This window comes from Pezoporus occidentalis, unplaced genomic scaffold (assembly GCF_034315485.1).
Source record: "Pezoporus occidentalis ecotype Australia unplaced genomic scaffold, CSIRO_AGI_Poc_V1 ctg10, whole genome shotgun sequence".
NCBI classification, from domain to species: Eukaryota; Metazoa; Chordata; class Aves; order Psittaciformes; family Psittacidae; genus Pezoporus; species Pezoporus occidentalis.
In genome coordinates, this window is record NW_026912779.1 from 10,415,766 (window position 1) to 10,434,700 (window position 18,935).

Genomic DNA, 18,935 nt, shown 5'->3' on the forward strand with positions numbered 1-18,935 from the left:
ACAAATGTTCTTTCCATGGGCTCTCTGAAACACTCTGGACAACCATCTGTCCCCCTGTCAAAGAAATAGGACCTTTAAATCCAGGTACTTACTGCTCCCCACACTAATGCTGACACCCCGATGTCCCATTAGTGGAGGAATGCTCTTTCCCAACCTCAGGGATGCGCTGCCTGAACAGCTGTCCTCCCAAGGAATGTGTGGTCGAAGCGATTTAGACATGCTCATTTGCAATGGCTGCAAAAGCCACATACTTTTTCATCTAGAGACTCAGGCAAAACATTTCACACCCAGATATATTCCTGTGCCTCTACTGCTTTTCAGGTGTAGGTCAAAGTCATCTTAGTAGTTCAAGAACCTTCCTCCCTCACATATGTTGTCTTCTCCGACTTTCCAAGCATCTCTCCATATGCTTCATTTCAGCTGGTTCCTTACTTGCTTAGCCAGGCTTACAGTTACACCAAACCTGTCACCAAAGTATACCCCTACATTCCTCCTTCCTTCCCAAATCTCTTCATCAAAGCAAGTGCCTTTGAGATCCCTTCTGCTTCTCCCACAACTTGTGAAGCTCAAAATGCCTCGTTAGCACTCGATGTCTTTGCTCTGCTTCTGGGGAAGTTTCACAACTCCAAACACCTTCTCTGCCAGCAGACTCAGCTGCATTGATTTCCCTTGCTTCCAACTCTCCCAGTGTCCACAAGGGATCCCACTTGAATGAAAGCCAGAACCCCTGCTCAGGGAGCTCCATTAGCCATATGCTGTTAGGCCTGTCCAGTTTGCTCAAAGTGCAATATTCAGCCACATACTAAGACTTTAGAGTCACAGTCAGGATTAATAAGGTACATAGGGACACCTCCCTTCTTGCATTTGAGCATCACACCTATATTATGTGTGTTTATGCAGCTATTTTCTTGATGTGGACTGAGATATACACAGTCTAATAACACTGCAGTATATTATTTTTCAGTATTTGTTTTCAGACTGGAAAAATGCCACAAAAACTGTAAAGAAAATTGAGAACAGATCCTTTCAGCTGGTGTAAATCTAGATACCTCCATTGATTTGGGAGGATTTATGCCAATTTCAACAAAGTGAAGATTCAACCCTTAAAATAAAGTCATATGTTTTGCACATCTTCCATATTCTTAATAAATTATTTAACATGATTTCCATTTCATAAAAACACAAGCAATGAGATATTTTTGTATGGAAGGAAATTAATGGAGATCTTGCTAGTCCTGGACAAGTTTCTTTGCATTTGACACTGGTGCAATACTTGGAAATTAGACTGAAAGAATGGTATGCTCCTATTCAAGTATGCCCCCAACCTGAGTTTTACCCAAAAAATGAGTAGATGAGGTCACACGCCAAGAATTTCACACTATCTTTATTAAATTACTATGTGCTGCTTTGCTTTTTAAATGCAAGTGACAAAGATCACTGTAATCTACATTTAATGAAACATCATATCTCCTGTGTATTCCCATGGATCCTATCTTTCCTTATCATTCTTAAGAGAATATTATGCTTTTGAAATGACAGAGGCTCCTTTCCTTGAAGGAACTCTTGCTGTCTGCCAGTGATCTTCTTGTTATGTGCTTTGAGAGTGCACTGCATTTGTAATTAGAGTCAAACTACCAGGGACTTTTTGAACCACAAAATAACTGTGTCTAGCAGCAACATTTAGTCAATGCAATGCACTTTGCACCCCTGTTTTTGTAAGCGTCACACTGCTGGGGTTGGTGTTTCGCTGCAGACCCTCTTGGAGAACAGTAAGAAACAAATTAATAAGGTGAATGATTTCTTTAAAAATGAATGGGAGGGGGAAATTAGTGAAAGAATAAACTTTGTTAGAACGTAACAAAAACTGGTGGGTTTTGCTGCTGAACCACCCCAGGTAGCACTCCTAAGTAATGAGAATATATTACTGCATGCAGGTATTCCAAACATTGATCACAGGATCCTTATGCAAGCCAGGCTTTTGCACAGGTCCTCTTCTGAGCAGGTGCAGCACTAAGGTGTGCTGAAGCCTTCCTCTTTGGTAGGAAGATTCTCCTGTTCTGAATCTTCTGACTTAGAATCCCGATTCTGATTTCAGAATGTCCCAAATTAGAACTGCTCACATAACTCTTACATACACCAGCACTGCTCCTTTTGCAAATACAGTCATTGTAGTTGGTTGCTTTGAAGAAATACATTGATATTTCTTCAAAGTTTTGGAAACAGGAACAGATGCCACTTCAAATTCCTGAATGTACTTTGAATGTCAGAATTTAACCAGCCCCAGTGAAACTGCTGAATTGGGGTCTAGTACTTTGACAAGTATTATTTAGCGCTTATGGTCAGAAAAGATGAGGTTTGCAGCCCTATCCTGAGAGGGAGTCAGGCTCTAAGAGGAGTGGCAGACTGCACTTCCATTTGTCAGAGCAACTCCCCAGTATCCAGTGAACGTTACCATTTTGCATCTGTGGAATGAAACATGTTTGGTGGTATCATTCATTTCATTTCTGTCTCAGCTCAGGAAAGCACCAGATGTCATCTAGAGCCTTTTTGGAACTTTCTCAACTCTTTCCTCCTTTTTGAGTTTTCACTGGTCTCCCCTGTACAAGTCTGAGTCCCTCTTTTCTTCATACCTTTTTACTGCTCAGCCTCCAGGAGGGAGCGATGCCTTAGTCACGGCTGTGTGGACACAAAGCCCCAAATCTGGAGTTCCACCCTACCTATGTTTGACAGCAGCCTGAAAGCACAAAAGTTTCTGTTAAAGTCAACATTACAGCAAACATCTACATGTCAGGATGTTTATACAGGTGAAGATCTTAAACACCTGGCTGCCTGCATCTTTTAGTATCCAGCTCAGCACTATCATCTAGATAAAGAAATAAAGGTCCTGATTTGTTTTGAAGGGTACAAAAGGAGGAGAGCTTTCAGCCAGTGCTGCTCACTCCAGCCCTCAATTTGCCCTGAGAACTGCAAGACTAACTTAAAATCATCAGTGTATTTGTTTGGAGCTCTTTATCTGCTTTCCTCTTTTTACAATGCTTACTACTAACAGTCATCTTCCTTCAAGTTTCCTGCACTTCTCCCCATATCAATGGACACCAAATGCCTTCCCCCTTTTTTGAATAAATGGGGCACCCAAACCAAAACAATATCGCACTTGACTCCAGGAGCTAAGGCTTCATGGAACATATCAAACAGCAGATTCTGCAGCCCTTTTTATCATTAGCCAAATACAACCAGCCTAAAAAGTGACCTTAGCAATCATATCAAAACAACAGGAGGTCTTCCTTTCTACACATAAACAAAGAGGGACTAAGGACCATTGAAATAAAATCCCTCATCTCAGTAAAGAATCACTGACCTTGTTCTCTGCTCCTGGGAGGAGGGAACACAGCAAGAGCAAAGTGTCCAGTTATGTCAGCTCTGGTATCCACCAAGCACTGGGGATGAGGTGGTCCAGATGAGGCACAGATTAGAGTGGCTCAACATAAATTTTGCTCTATGCCATTATTTCAGACTTTGAGGAGCAGCAAGTAACAAGACAAAAGGTTTTGAATATAAAATCAGAAACATACTCTAAGACTGAAATTTCTGTCCAGGTGGAAGTCAAACTTATGATGCCTACACTATTCTCTTCATAATGCTCCCTAAGGCTCTAAACCACAAATACCTGTACTTCCTCAGACCTGCCATTTGGTTCCGAGTTCTCCCAGAGAACACCTTCTTGACCAGTGCTCTAGTCAATGCCTTCCCTCAGCCAGAGAGGGAATGGCAGCAACCACCCCTATTTTCTGCACTGTAGGCCTGTTCGTACTGGAAGGCCCGTGTAGGTGCTACCAGCAGCTTCAGCATCGGGTCCCTCTAGGCCAACGCCTACAGAGACAGAAAAGAAAAGGATTTGCCCCAGGGCTGGCTGGACAAGAGAGTTCTTCCATTCACTGTAACAAGCCCCAGGCAAACAATCCGTGCTTCTCCATTTAGCAATGGACTCTTTGCCTATAGTACATTGTAGTGCTCCCATCTTATGGCCCCATATGATGGGACCAAATTGCAACAGCAACCTTTGCTTCTCTTTTTCTAGGAGTACCAGATACCACAAAGACCTTTTCCTCTGCATTGTACTTATACCTGACCCTTCAGAAAGGATCCAGTGCATGCCTTTGACAAGCAAAAGTATTTATTATAATGCAAAGCCTGCACAGAGATTCTCAACCTGAAATAATGTCATTATTTTAAGTATACACAAAGCTTGTAACATTTAAACATTCACAACAGTATCTTCACCCACAAGGCTCCTGAGGCCATTTTCCCAAGGTAGGGTTGGGGTTTTTTTGCCTTTTCTTGGTAACTACATCTTGTCAGAGATATGAAATGAAATGAAATATTGGTGTCTTCCATTTGCAAGCTGATTATAGCTAATGGACTCGTCATAATAGCAGGATTTTTTTTTCTTCTTCTTCCTTACTTCATATTACCCAATCATGGAATGTAGCAGCACAAAATACAGTCTTTATTCTTTATTTCATTCAATATAGTAAGTACTCCGAGTAGCCCTTACTGATGATCTGATTTCTCACAAAGGAGTATTTGCAAGGTGAAAGGTGGATATTCTGTGAAATATTTTACTTGTCATCAGTTTTGTGTTCTTATATCTCAGACTGAGACATCCTCTGACAGATAAGTTTAGTCATCAGAGGGAAGACTAGCAGGGCTTTCTCAAAGGCTTAGACCACACTGCTCCCGTGTGGTTTCTGTGGAAAACGGAGAATAGCTGAATCAACAGCGTTCTACAGAGAAACTCCCGGTCCCCTGCTTGTATAAATCAGGAACTTTATATGTTTCTTGGATGGCACTATGGACATTCTTGACACTTAACAAAAATGACACTGGCAAATTTCAAAGAGACTTTTTTTAACCCACTGTAATATCAGTGCCAGTACAAAGTTTCCTTAACTAGTGAGGCATTTGACCATCCAGTGCTTGGCAGTTAGCATGTGGCTGTTTCACACCAGCAGTAAGAAAGAATTCCACACGCGCTGAGATGCTCTCCTCAGACACTGAAACCAGAGGGCTGGTCTGCTTCACACAGGGGATAAAGATCTGCATTATACCTGCTGCAGTGAGGCAGCACCACTTTCCAAGAGAAACACTGCACATCAGCACCCAGAGGCAGCGTGTGTCAAGCAGTGTTTGCTGTTTGGCTGCTGTTCTCACACATCACAGGCAGCGGCACAATTCCTGCAAGGATTCAATCCCAAATGCTGCACACACTTTTAGTATGAGAGCAAATATTTCCCTCCTGAGAGAGAAGTCAAAGGCTACCGATGAGCAAATACACACACACACCCCACCCCCCCACCCCCCCCAGCAGAAAGCACTTCCAGAATTAGGTCCTTAGTTTGCAAAGTATTTAAACCACAACACACATTTACACCGAGGTGACACATACAGGTATTACGGAGTAAGAACCACTAATGGCAACTACAATAGAAAAATGACTGGAAAAATAACTGTACACTGGATAGATTTGTTCTTTGAATGATTTGAGACCAACAGCATTTCCTGTTACTGTAGAACATTTAATTCATTTGAGTTTCACACAGTTAATTTTACATTAATTCAGTGGATTCTTTTCCCAATAATCTAAATTGTTCTCGCATACTTAAAGTGTATCTGCAAACAGATGGTGAAAATAGCTGTTATTTTGCTCAGAGTATTTAACCTATTCCATTTCAAACTCAAAAGCTATTTGCCCTTACCTGGGGAACATGCAGACATATTTACCCTTATCTGGGGCAAAGCAGACAGGAAGAGTTGGGCAAGGAGAGTGAAATAAACCTAAAAGAGAAATAATTCCATATAGAAACAAGCTTTAAAGAAGAAACCTCGGGCAAAACCCAAAAGTTAACTCTGCCCAACTTCCCCCCCCTTCCCCTTTCTATGGAAAACCAGTGGACTGACAGCTGATAGAAAGCGAGCAAATGAGTTCAGCACAGAGAAGGCGAAAAGGAACAGAAATTCCTCTTGGATTGTGGAAGCAGTAACTATCCCAGAGCCTGTCACTGCATCATCTCAGATTGCCTGCAGGCCTCATTTCAATTAAAAAAGACATTTATGAATCAGACAAATGTGGTATCTTAGAACTGAATCAGAGGATCTGTCAACATACTGGAGAGTTTACTTTTAACACGTACCAGGTCTTAACCACACACACAGAGGACAGAGCATAATGAACACAGACTGAGAAGTTGAAATGGTTCATAGGCCCTCAAAAGGGATGAATGGCTCTGAAGGAGATGTTATGGTGCATCAAGCAAATCCTCCTTAGTTCACATAATTATTGACCCGAGACATCACAATTATTCCTTCAGAGCCATTAAGGGTCAAATGTGTTAATCCCATTGCCACCACAGATTATTTGTTATACAGTTTAGTGAGTGGGATAAGGAGGATGCTATATGGGAATCGCACACACTCATCATTTGGAGAGTGCCTCTCTTCCTTTGCCAAATTTTGGTCTTGTTACCCAAGAGTTTTCTTACACTAGTAGTAAGACACCGTATGAGGTGGAGTAAGGAGCCAGAGCAGCAGGGAGAAGTATGAAGCCACCAGCAGGCAATATGTCCCATTGGGATAACACAGCTGCTCTCCTCCACTGTTTCTGCTGTGCACTGGCACAGAGCTGGAGAAGAGTCATTTTCCTTCTAAGTGCAATCTGCTCACAAAGCACATAGGATTCCCTCTGGTACAGGGAATCACTGTCACCAAACTTTCCACCTGAATGCAGGGAAGTAGTTTTTGTATCCTTTTACATCTGCAAAGGGCAGTGGCAAGCAGAGGTTTAAGCAGAGATATACCTGCCAGTTGTAGCAGCTAAAGAAAGACATCTCCCTTGACATAGTCTGCTACTCTTATTACAGCAGTACCAAGTAGCCAAATCCACAAGTGCTGGAGTATAACTGCAAGACATTTCTATGTGCCTGTCAGACCTCTTGGATGAACACACAAATCTCTCAGCCGCCTACTCCAAACAGCTTTATGCACATTTATGTACACACTTGCACCCTCTTTTGTGGGCAGCACCTTAAGGGAGCAGCTTGTCCCAGCTCAAAGAGCAAAACCCACAGTGAAGACATCAGGCCTTCATCAGCCTTTCTCTGATGAGAAACTGCTGACGTGTAACAGCTGTGACACAGAGCAACGGGAACTGGCATTTCTGAAGTTACTCCTTTGTACCCTACACTAAAATTGACAGTTAATTCAAACTTATTTAATCTAAACAGTGGAATGTTTTCTTAAAAAAAAACAAGGATAGGCAACATAGGAATTGCTGGGAATGTCTAAAAATAATTTAAAACTATTCACCCATGAGAAACAATCTGCTGAAAAGCTAAGCTGAAACTAAGTACCTTCAGGCTACACTGGGCTGGTGATTTCTGACTGAACTTCCCATGATATTCTTCCTGAAAACAATGGCACAGAGCAAACTATGAAGCAGGACACCTGAGTGGAGGTAAACACGAGCTGCGCCTAACCCCACAACCCACCAACTGTGGAAGGACTCTGCCATTGGATACAACATGCAAAATACAGGTGCTACAGGATCCTTAAACACTTGACCATAAGCACCCCAAACAGCACATAACGCAATCCATCATGGCTGCAGTCTTCTACGTCACTTCTGTGGCACTCAAGTACACTTTTAAACATGGAATAAGCAAAGATTATATATGTGTGTATATATATATACAATAAGACACAACACAAGGATGAATATAAACCATTTAACTGCACTATATCTCACTACAGAAGACTACCCTGTGGACCCTGCTTTGCTCTGCTACTTGTGAGCTATATAACTGCCCATCCCATGACAATGCTATTTCTGTTACCTCTGCTCTGTACATTGCTCTGTCCTGCAGGATATACACACAGATGCAAATGTATTATTAATATGATAACATTGGGCCTCATTTTCTTGCCATTTTTTAATACTGAATTGGTAACATCTGCACTGCAGCTTCTGTTAAACTGCTTTTCAGTAGCAAAACACTTCCAGGGAGGGAGGGGAAGGAAAGAAAGCATCTTCATTTGGGGCTTAAATTGGCCTCCAAAATACCATCAAAATCTTGCTTAGAAGACCCATTTTTGCAAAGTGTGGGAAAACTCTTCAGCGATGTTTGGGATATTCACTTGGGGGAAAGAAAGCAGATTTTGGCTGTGCACACCTCAAACTGCACGCAAGTTGAACATTTATAACTTCCCTTTAGATACTTGAACATTACAGAGACTGAGAGGCAAACGAAGAGAGAAATACAGGAAGGCAATTTTAGCACACACCAGACAAAATGTTACATTTACTTTTCCCTTAGAGATACGCAAACTCTCAGCAAGTGAGCACTGTGAGCTCATAGGTAAGATATCTGACCTGCAAAGTCATAGAGTGGCAGCAACGCGTTTCACAGCTCCTAAATAGCCCAAGTGGAGAAACTGGATTCTCTGTTTTCAGTTCTTTTTGTGAAGGCAATGAAGTCCAGACTCTCAAAGTACTTGAACAGGTTCTTAGGTGTTAAGCAGAAGAGTTATCTCAACCAACATGTATGTAAGAAGTCAGAAGATTCAAGCCAGGCGTGCCTTGAAAATATTTTTTGTGTCAAGACCACTCAAGACAACCAAGAGCAGATGTGAAAAATGAGCAAGTATTAATAGGAGGGCTCTCACCCATTTCCTCCTCTTTCCTCAAACCCACAAATCCACAACTGTACACGACCACGTTGGGCAAACAAAGCTTTTCCACTCACTTGTTTTTATGAATAAGAAATTCAAAGTAAGCTCTTTCTTATAACTGCTCTCCTGTGACGGGAGGAAAACTCTTGTCCTGCTTTTACCCCGAATTCATTAAGTCCTGTGAGAGGTGAGTGTTTACACCTGGCCAAACGTTTGCACATTTGTGCCACTTTTAAACCCATAGATTTGTGCTTTGCAGTGATTATCGATGCTGATGTGATGACCACGCTCTGTGTTGTTCTCATCTACTTACAAGCAGAACAAAGCGTTCAACCTAAAACTTCCCTTTTCAACATGCAAGTAAGACACAATTTAAACTGAACATAAACAAAGGTACTCGCTAAAGGCCTCGCTTTGTGGCTGCTGTTATTCACAATCAATGTTCTCAGTTTATCCTAGATGTCAAAAATGAAAATAAGAAAATCTGTACATTCAAAAGCTAATCAGAATCTAACATCATTATTCATTTATTGTGATTATCAGTCCCACGTACACACTGCTGAAAATGTTCATTAAGCATGGAGACTATGGATACAATTTGCTGCCACTCACACCAGTACAAGGGAGGCAATTTTTATGATAATAGAAGAATGGGAAAATTTGGGCCAGAATGTCAGATGGATTTTTAGCTGGAGGAATTGTAATGTGGACAGGACGAGCAGAAAGGACTGCTGTATGCTCCCATTCTGGATTTCCTCTTAGGTACCCCTGAACTGTCCTTCCATTTTTCCCTTCCCTCCATTTCCTATTTTAGGTTCTGAGATCTGGGCTTTTACACAATGATGCCCAGATCTCATCTTAGCATCCCTGTTAATACCAACTACAACAGCTGTACTATCCCAGCAATTATAAAGACACGAGGGCAGCAGATACTTCACCAAATACGGAACATAAAGCATGTGAGTAGCCCCCTGTACATCAAAGGAAAGTGGTCTGACGGAAGAGGGCTGTGAGGCGCATAGTTGTCTTCAGGATACATGTAAAACTAGGAGACCCACATAGAAAAGTCACTTTACTAGTGTAAAGGATCCCTCAGACATCTTTCAGTTGCTTTCATTACCAGAAAGAGTTTTTCACTGCTCTCACCTAAACAACTGTTTCCTTGTCATGAGCCTTTATCATGATATAGTCTAATACCATGGTGACTGAAATTAGATATTGGGTGTTTATTGATTAAAAAGTGCTGGATAGTAAGTTTCCTTTTCAGACGCTAACCTCATAACCAGCATTATACATTCTCATTCCTGCCCATCTCATTCCTGTTCAGTATAGGACAGACTAAACTGCTGCCACAGTGATACGGAAGTTACAAGATTCCCCTCTTCAGAGCTTCTGTAGCACAAGAAATCTCTTTAGTTTTGTCAGGTGTTACATGAGCAGGTTGGAGTGAGCACCAACTAACTTGATTTGAGACCCTTTGCTGCTTTCTCAGCTGACCAGGAATTTGAAGCAATGCATTCTGCTCTAACAGCCTACTTCCCTTTTAGCCTTCAAGGAACACCAACATAAAAGAAAGAATTGCCAACAAAGCAGAAATTGAACTGTGTCTCTAGCAAGTAAGTCCACAGCAAGACTTCTGCTACATGCAAAAATCTGCGTAGAGAACCACTGTGTGCAAAGCATTGTGAGTGGAAGGCCTTAGAACAAACGTTTCTTTATAAAAGGCCCACAGACCAGAAAGTGGGCTACTCAAGTCATTTCTGCATCAAGAGATTTTCTGCATGAAGATCACTGAGCACAACTACTTCTCACCCCTTTTGCAGAGCAACCCAAGAGGTTTTAATCTCCCTTTTCTCCCTATCACAGGACATAAAGGTTTCCACTGCAAGTTCTGGGAGCTGAGTGTCAATCTGAGCTGCACAAAGCAGATGCTGAACTGACAAGCTCACTGAAACTTCTACCAAATTTCTGTGAAATGCACCCATAAATAAAGTCTGTCAGCACTTGCTGTTCTACACTGATTGCCAACATCTCACTCTTCTCAAAATAAATACCTCCTACAGCTACTTTTAGTTGCCTGGAGTACTAGATGTTTAAATCTAAGTTAAAAAATACGATTTCCAATGTGGATTAATGATCTCTGCTCAGCACTAAAGAGCTGAAGTCCATCAAACAGATCTGAAAGATCAAATCAAAGTCAGTTGCTATCCGTACATAGAACTGCAGGGCCCATTCTGCCTCAAGTGATTTACGACAGCTGCTTCGTCATGCAATTTTACACACAGTAGTCATAGGTGCACTTCCAGATTTTCCTAAATCCTGGGCAGAGGATAATTCTTCCATTATTTCACTATTTCTTGGTTTTAAATGTCTGAAAATCAGAAGCATTGAAAAACTAACTCAGGTAATCATCCATGAAAAGGAGGAACATATTCAGTTGTAATAATCACTGCTTGAGCAAAAATCAAGCATCTAGAACAGAATACATAACCCATTTCAGAGCATTCTTTCTTTTACAGTTATTTTGTTTAAAGAGAACAAGCAAGAGTTTTAAGGAACAGCAGTATTCACTCTAAGTTACAAACCAGCTACAAGTTTGCAAAACACTAGGCTAAAGCAAACATACACCCTAGAACACCAGCTCATGTCTCAAGCCACATATCAAATGTTCCGACCCTAAGTTACGGATAGATACTGAGTTATCACTACGAAGAGTAATATTTCACTAGAGGTAAGTCTGCAGTGCAAGACTGATTTTAGCTAACTACCACACATTTAATAGTACTTGTGTTACTCATCACCTGAAGAGCTCACCCCAAGGTACATTAAGCACCCAAAATGAGATTAACACATCAGCAAAGGAAAAAGAAAAGGGTAAAAATATCTTTGAAGAGGACTAATACACAAGGGTCCAGCTGGCAAACTCCATCCCAAAGACCCAGGCAAATATTAGGCCATGGAGTTATAAGAAAATGCTGCTGTTTGATCATATCCTTCTTCCCTTAGCAAAGAAACATCAAAATTACCCAGAGTTAACATCTTCTCTGTCTGTGGGCTCATCATGAATAGTAAAGTCCATCTCCTTCCTGTTACCAAAGCTGTAAAGAGCTAAACACTTGCAAAAACATATATTTTGAAGACTCCAGGAAGACCTTACTGCAGCTTTTCAGTTCTTAAAAGGGTCCTGTAAGAAAGATGGGGACATTTTAGCAGAACACGTTGCAATATGATGAGGGGGGATGGTTTTAAAAAAGGGGAGATTTAGGCTGGATGTGAGGAAGAAATTCTTTACAGTGAGGGTGGTGAAACACTGGCACAGGCTGCCCAGAGAGGTGACGGATGCACCATCCCTGGAGACATTGAAGGCCAGGTTGGATGTGGTTCTGAGCAACCTGATCTAGATGAAGATGCCCCTGCTCATTGCAGAGGGGTTGGACTGGATGAGCTTTGGAGGTCTCTTCCAACCCAAATTATTCTGTGATTCTTTAATTCTATGAAAATCACTTATGACAGTAGACGTGTACACAAAGATACAATTTCTACCAGTCAGCTCTTTAAAAGCATGAACTTTAAATTAGGCTTAGGCCATGCCTCTGTTGGCTGGACTTTGACTATCAAACAGTCAGAGCAGCCACATTACCATTTCAGATAGACTCATCAGTATAGAGAAATCCGTTTTTCAGTATAACCCCACTTTCTAAACTCAACCACAAAGAGGCTGAAGTTATAAAACACAGTTCTAGTTCAGCTGCTGATAGATGATTATGTCCTTCCAGGTTAATATGTTTAATATTCCTTACAAATCCAAACTGAGCACAAGCAAATGAAACTGTGACATTCACAGCCCTTAACCAGAAGCTCAGAGGCCAAAACCCCACCTGCAGCAAGAGAAAACCACTTTGGATTCAAATTCTTATCCTCCTATTTGATGAAACGCAGCACATCATCCCTGGAAGTGTTCAAGGACAGAGTGGATGGGGCTTGGAGCAACCTGGTCTAGTGGAAGGTGTCCCTGCCCATCGCAGAGGGTTGGAACTGGATGAGCTTTAAGGTCCCTTCCAACTCAAACCATTCTGTGATTCTGTGATCATCACAGCCACCTTTTCAATGAAAGGGAACATTTATTTTACACATGCAAAACCAGGCAACTTAATTATGACCCTTCTGATGAGACAGTTCCTAGGTTTTCTATCAACATGTTCCCAGGCCCATTCCCAGGGGAATTTAGTGGTAACATGAAGAGCATGACCGTTTATTTGGCTTAAGGAACACATTAATTTATCTGGCTTACAGAATTTAAACATCTGACAAATGACAGTGTGGTTGATTTTATTCATCAGCTAATTGCTTTGCCACCTGGAGCTGCAGCTTTATATATTCAGCTTATAAAAGATCTGAAAAGGATCTCAATTATTCTTTAATTTGTTCCTTGAATATAAAGTAGGAAAATCTGGCTTAATCAAACATTGTCTCAATTCTATTGGGATATGTCTAGTTACCTTATAACAAGGTAAGCTTTCATTTAATCATATGATATGATAATTCCCCACTTTCAAGCCAAGTATCCTCTTAGTTACAATCAATTTTCCACTGAAAAAATAAACATTGTCTCTTTACTGAAATCCCTCTAGAGGAAAATAGTCCTTTTAATGCAACTTGCTGTTAATACAACCACCCTAGGAATTTTTCTGTTGGAATTCATTAAACCCCCTCATTTAGCACTGACGGGTAAATTGGGATATCCTGAGTTCTTAGAAATTACTCTTCATGCACAGGGTGATTTTGGCAGAGCTGGAAAAGTTGGATAATGAGCATTTGGGCAGAATGGTGGGATCAGCACAATCTCAGGGTTATCTTTCATTTTACCACATAATACAAGTTTATTTTATATGGCATCCTCTGTGAAAATTGACTGCCCAGTAGTCTTTGTACTTATTCTGACTGCAAATAACAAGGGAGGGCAGAAGATATATCAGGCACAAAGCAGCTTTTATCCGACGATTCTGTTTTCATAGGAAGTTAGTACTAAAACCAATATAACTGGGTCATAGAGTCCTTCATAGCCACATAACATATGAGCCCACAAGTGCTCTCCGCAGCAAAACATTCCCCAATACTAGAGTGCTTTCACCCTTTACCAGAGAAAGCCTGGATCTACAATGAGATACAGAAAGAGCGCAGGAGAGATCAAGGTAGCTGGTGTCCCTAGGTGAGTGCTGGATGACAGTTTGCTACCTGGAAATAGCAGTTTAAATGAAGAAGTTTAAAATACCACCACACTGAATGTGAAGCAAATGTATGTGTGTGTTTGCATAGGAATAATTGAGAGTGAAAAAAGTCAAAAAAATAATAAAAGGAAAAAACAATCCAAACATGCAAAGAATTTGAACTGATGGAACACCCCCTTCTTTAACCTTAACGTGCTGCCTGGTATAGTCATAAGTGCTGAGCTAGACATTACACTGGAAACTGAGGAGCCCGAAGGCTAGCCTGGCTGAAAATGGCATGACAGGCACTGAAGAAACAATTAGATAAGGAGCTGATCTGAGGAGAAGGAATGCACAAGTTAAAAGCAGAACTATTTGCATCAAGTCCCAAACCACTGTGGAACAGGAAGCAGAAAGGGATAAACTGAACTTGCTAGTGCTTCTACAGACACAACTCCTCGTGTAGCCAGAGCAGAGAGGATCTGTAACACTTGCCACAGAAAAGGCAGTGACAATAGTATAGGAGGAGAGTCTGAATGAGAGAATGAGGCAGCTGACACAGCCCCATCTGGGCCATGGAGGAATGGTTTGGCGAGATAAACATGCTTATTGAGTTCTCAGATGACGAAGACAAGAGAAAAGTCACCCAAGCAAGTGAAGATCTACCTAATGATACCTATTCTGCATCTCTGGCTTTGGTGACATATAGTCCAGATCGAATTGCCTTTCACTGTTTGCATAGAAAGCTGCTCATTTTGCATATCTAGAATTTGACAACACTCTGATGTGCACTAATGGCATTAACAATAGTGATTTGCGTTATTAACATCATACTATTTATTAATTGGTTTTCATAAGTTTTTATCTTCAAAATTGTCCTTAGATTTGAGCAATTTGGGCAGCTGATTTGTATTAGGGGGGAGCAGACACTGGTGAGGGATTTGAAGGAGAGGACTAACTTCCCCTGAAATTAATTTCTCCAGCAATTCAGATTCTCACTCTCTCTGGAAGATTTTACATGCAGCTGGGGAGCCACAGTATACAGCATGAATACAAACACACAATGGCACTTTGAATTCAAAGGCCATTGACTTGGGTAAATACGCTACAAGAAACTTGGGAGGCTTCTCATAAAATGAGACAAGTGCTTCTCTATCCAACTTTTATACTCTGGATTCAGGAGGCAGAGGGAAGCTTTCCGCAAAGGAGCCTGGTATTTGGCAATACTTCCTTGAGATCTCCCTGGAGCTCTCTTCTGTGGGAATGTCCTTTGTTCCCCTCTAGCATCTGATCCACATATGAGGTTGAAGCAACAGCTGACTTCTCACTTAGCTTTGTTCACTAAATTCAGGCAGCAATGGCCATATTTTTAGCAACAAAAATTCTTTTAATCAGTCTCCCTATGGCCTCAAACAAAGATGTATCCTGGATGTGTTCAAGCCACCGCAAATTTCCAGCCGGTTTACTTGGAGAGGATTCTGTAAAATGTGCGTATTTCTGCAAAGAGAAAAACAGTATTTCCAAAGCTAACACACAGACCCATTTTCTGCCTTACAAATATCAAAGACCCAAATAGGTTTCCTTAATGCAACCTGTGGTTTGTGTGTTATGCAACCCGTGGTTTGTGTGTTATGCAACCCAGAATATGGCAAACTCTGAATTCAAACAGAATTTAGACCTGGACAGTCTGCAAAGGCTGCATTTCTTGGCAATATCTGAATACTAATACATTTCTAGCATGGGCATACCACCAGCTAAATATTCATTCATGCTTCCTAATGAACCTGCCTTTGCTGCCAAGTGGAACAACTCAATGTGATGTACAAAGCATCACAGAGCATAGAAAGTGATAAGGTCTGTCCTGACTTTTATACAGAGCTTGCATAAGAACAGAGAGTGCTTTGAGTTCTGTAAGAGTGCAAAGCACTGTGTTCAGCAGAACGACTCCTGGCAGAAATCAGAAATACCTATAAATACGAACAACTGGAGTCACTATAAAGAACAGAACTGGAGTATCCTTGGCCACAGCTTTTAGATCACCTACCAGTGCTCCCCTACACCTGAAAAACTGCCAGAAGCCAATCACGATAGCCATATCTATGTCACTAGGGTTTGTATGTTTGTATATATCTAGTAAACACAGTTATTTCCAACTGCAGTGTGCTCTTTTGGTCTCTTCTCATTCTCTGGTTATGAAAATAACAAGAGACAACAGTAGTCCCATTAGATTTTGGCTAGCATCAGAGAGGCTGTCCTGGCCAACGAGGAGAGCGTACTTCATTCTCCCAAACATATGGCAGCGATCAAGTGGAGCACTCAATTAGAGCTGTTCAGTGCTCTCCCAACTTAATCTTTTTTTCAATGAATAATCTCTTGCTTTCTTAAAGAAATACCTATCCATGAAAAACACATGTTTAATAGGGATTTGGGACAGCATTTCCCTTATTAAAAAAGCTATTATTTTAATCTTCTAGCCTGTGTTGCTATTCCCCCCCTCTATTCCTCTCCATCTCTTTGGCCTCCAACAACTAATAGGAAAAGTAAAGGACTCCCATACTACCCAATTTTTAGAAATTGAGAAGCCTTGGAAGAGTTTCTGAAAAGGAAAGGAAAGAGAAAAGAGAAAGAAAAGAGAAAAGAGAAAAGAGAGAAAAGAGAAAAGAGAAAAGAGAAAAGAGAAAAAAGAGAAAAGAGGGGGGGGACAAAGTAAAATAACTTGCAGAACGGATCAGGTCTTATTCCCAAGTTTCCAAGCTCCAAGCATCATCAGAGAAAGCAGTATTTCCCAGGCTGAAATTAAATACCACTGCCAGTGGTCACCTGCTCTCACATTGATCTCGTGGCCAGCTTGCATCCAGATCAGCCTTAGAGATCCTGACAGCACTGGCAAGAGATATTGTGATCTCCAAGTCCACGTAACATGAACATTTCTTTAGAAACAATCACTCTACATAAAAGTAGAAATTTAGGAATGGATGCAATAGCTGCTCCCCTTTGCTTTTCCTGTTCTCTGAGTGAAAAAATTGTACTTTTAAGCACATAATTTTAGTATAGCCCAATAATATTAACAGTCTAATGTCAGGGGTAATAATAAACTAAAGGTATGAGAAAGACCTCATCAGTTTTCAGTTAAACTCTGACTGAGTTCCTTTTTTGTCACACAACACAGGAGGAAAAACAAATAAGGAGGGAGGAAGGAAAAAAACAAGAGAAAACAACATCCAAATCTTATCTGCCAACCTTCCACCATAGCATGCAGTGACAGCTTTCCTACCAGCCCTGCTGTGTAACTTTAATTCATTACAGGGCAGTCTCATTAAAATGGATATGCCCTGAATGGACACCACAACTAGAAATTACTCATGAATTCAGCTGTACAGAGCTCAGCACCAGATTCAGCTGGGCTGATTAGATGAACATATAATTCTATCAGCACCCCTCATTCGATGGATGCTATTATTTCAAGCCCTAACAAACCTGTCTTTCACAAGAATTTAGTACCTCCCCGCTTTTACTGAGGAACAGTTTTACCCTTGAAATAAAGAAACACAGAAAGAAAACCCATATTACAGAAAGAGTTATTTCCAGTATAGGAACACAGTCCAGTGCATTTGAAATCTCTTGAAAACACAAATGTTTATTTCATGTCTTCCTCACTGTGGATCTTTGTCAGAAACCTTGTTACTCCTTGACAAAGGCTGAAGACTTTGGAGGAAACATAATGTAAAAATTACATGCACTGTGGAGAGAAGAAACCCAAGAAAGACTAATAAGACCATCTGAGCAAAAGCAATAGATAGCACAGAGTCTGAAAGGCAATGTTATTGCATGCACATAAGCCAAGCCAATATTTTGTAGCAGACAATATCCCAGAGAGCACAAAGCTGATAACCCTCACACTACACAGCTCAGATCCAGCATTATTACAATAATTTGTGGGTACTATATTATGAAGATAGTTATTAATTAAAAGGAGCACAGAACTAAGGAAGCTCTCTTCACAGAAGACAGAAAATAGCACTCCTTCAACAAGCAACAACTGGGAAACTCCTAACAAACCACTCTTCTTTAAAGGCTAGAAATCCCAGAGACAGATAACTTGTTATTACAGTCACCAGGCAAGAGGAGGTACACAATCACGGGCAGCTGAGGAGAACACTGTTCACAAGCATCAAGCAGGCTAGAGCATTCACCACTCTTCTCTGAATTGGTCAAAGAGGTCTGTGTCAATGGAGCACATGAAGGTTAAACTCAGTGTGCTGCAACACAGCATTAATGATTCTGGGACTCTGGATGCCCCCAGGGAGAATTAACAAAAACGAAAGCCACATCCATACTGAAGGTAAAATAATAAGACTACAGCTTGCACAGGTCTTAAATGGATAAAAACAAATCCATGTCTGATTTAATCTCAACAACAAAACACACTTTTAAGATAGCTAAAAACGAGGCAAACTCTACCCTCAGCTTAAGATGTAAAGAAAGCTTTTGGTTTTTGCAATATAAACCAAGGAAAGAAAGATTTGTGACCAATTCCCAAACAGTAACCTCAAAGATCAGAAACTGCCACATGCTGGAAGCGTTCAAATCACTTCCTTTACGTGAGGTGATCTGAACTTAAGCCTCCCACCTCCCAAAGCAAAGCCACCAGTGTCTTCTTGGGTACCTCCACCTCTGTTGTTGAGCATGTACCATTTTGCAGGCCCTGGTTGAATACTCAAAGATTAAAAAATGAAAAACCTACTTTAAATACCAGCATTTATTGAAGATACTGAAAGGCTGGATACCTGCTCTCATCTTTTCTTCAGTCCCCTTAGAGAGGACAGCTTAATGAAAGAATTCCAATTCCTTTCCACCATGGTCCAAGCTCACTTGGATTTCATCCCACAAACATCAAAAGCTATCATTTCAGCAGTCCACTCTTGGCAGATAGAGCTCTCTGATATCTATCTTGCCCCAACTATACTCAGACTGGTACCCACATATCTTTAACCTTCCTTTGTT

General features: G+C 41.0%; 1 long non-coding RNA gene across 1 annotated transcript; it reads right to left on the minus strand.

Moving 5' to 3' along the window:
* Nucleotides 1-1,368: 1,368 nt before the first annotated feature.
* Nucleotides 1,369-3,654, minus strand: LOC134158271 (uncharacterized). Its single transcript, XR_009962691.1, has 2 exons — nucleotides 3,359-3,654; nucleotides 1,369-2,734 (listed from the first exon to the last, which is right to left on the minus strand). It is a non-coding gene; the product is annotated as an uncharacterized LOC134158271 (long non-coding RNA).
* Nucleotides 3,655-18,935: the final 15,281 nt, after the last annotated feature.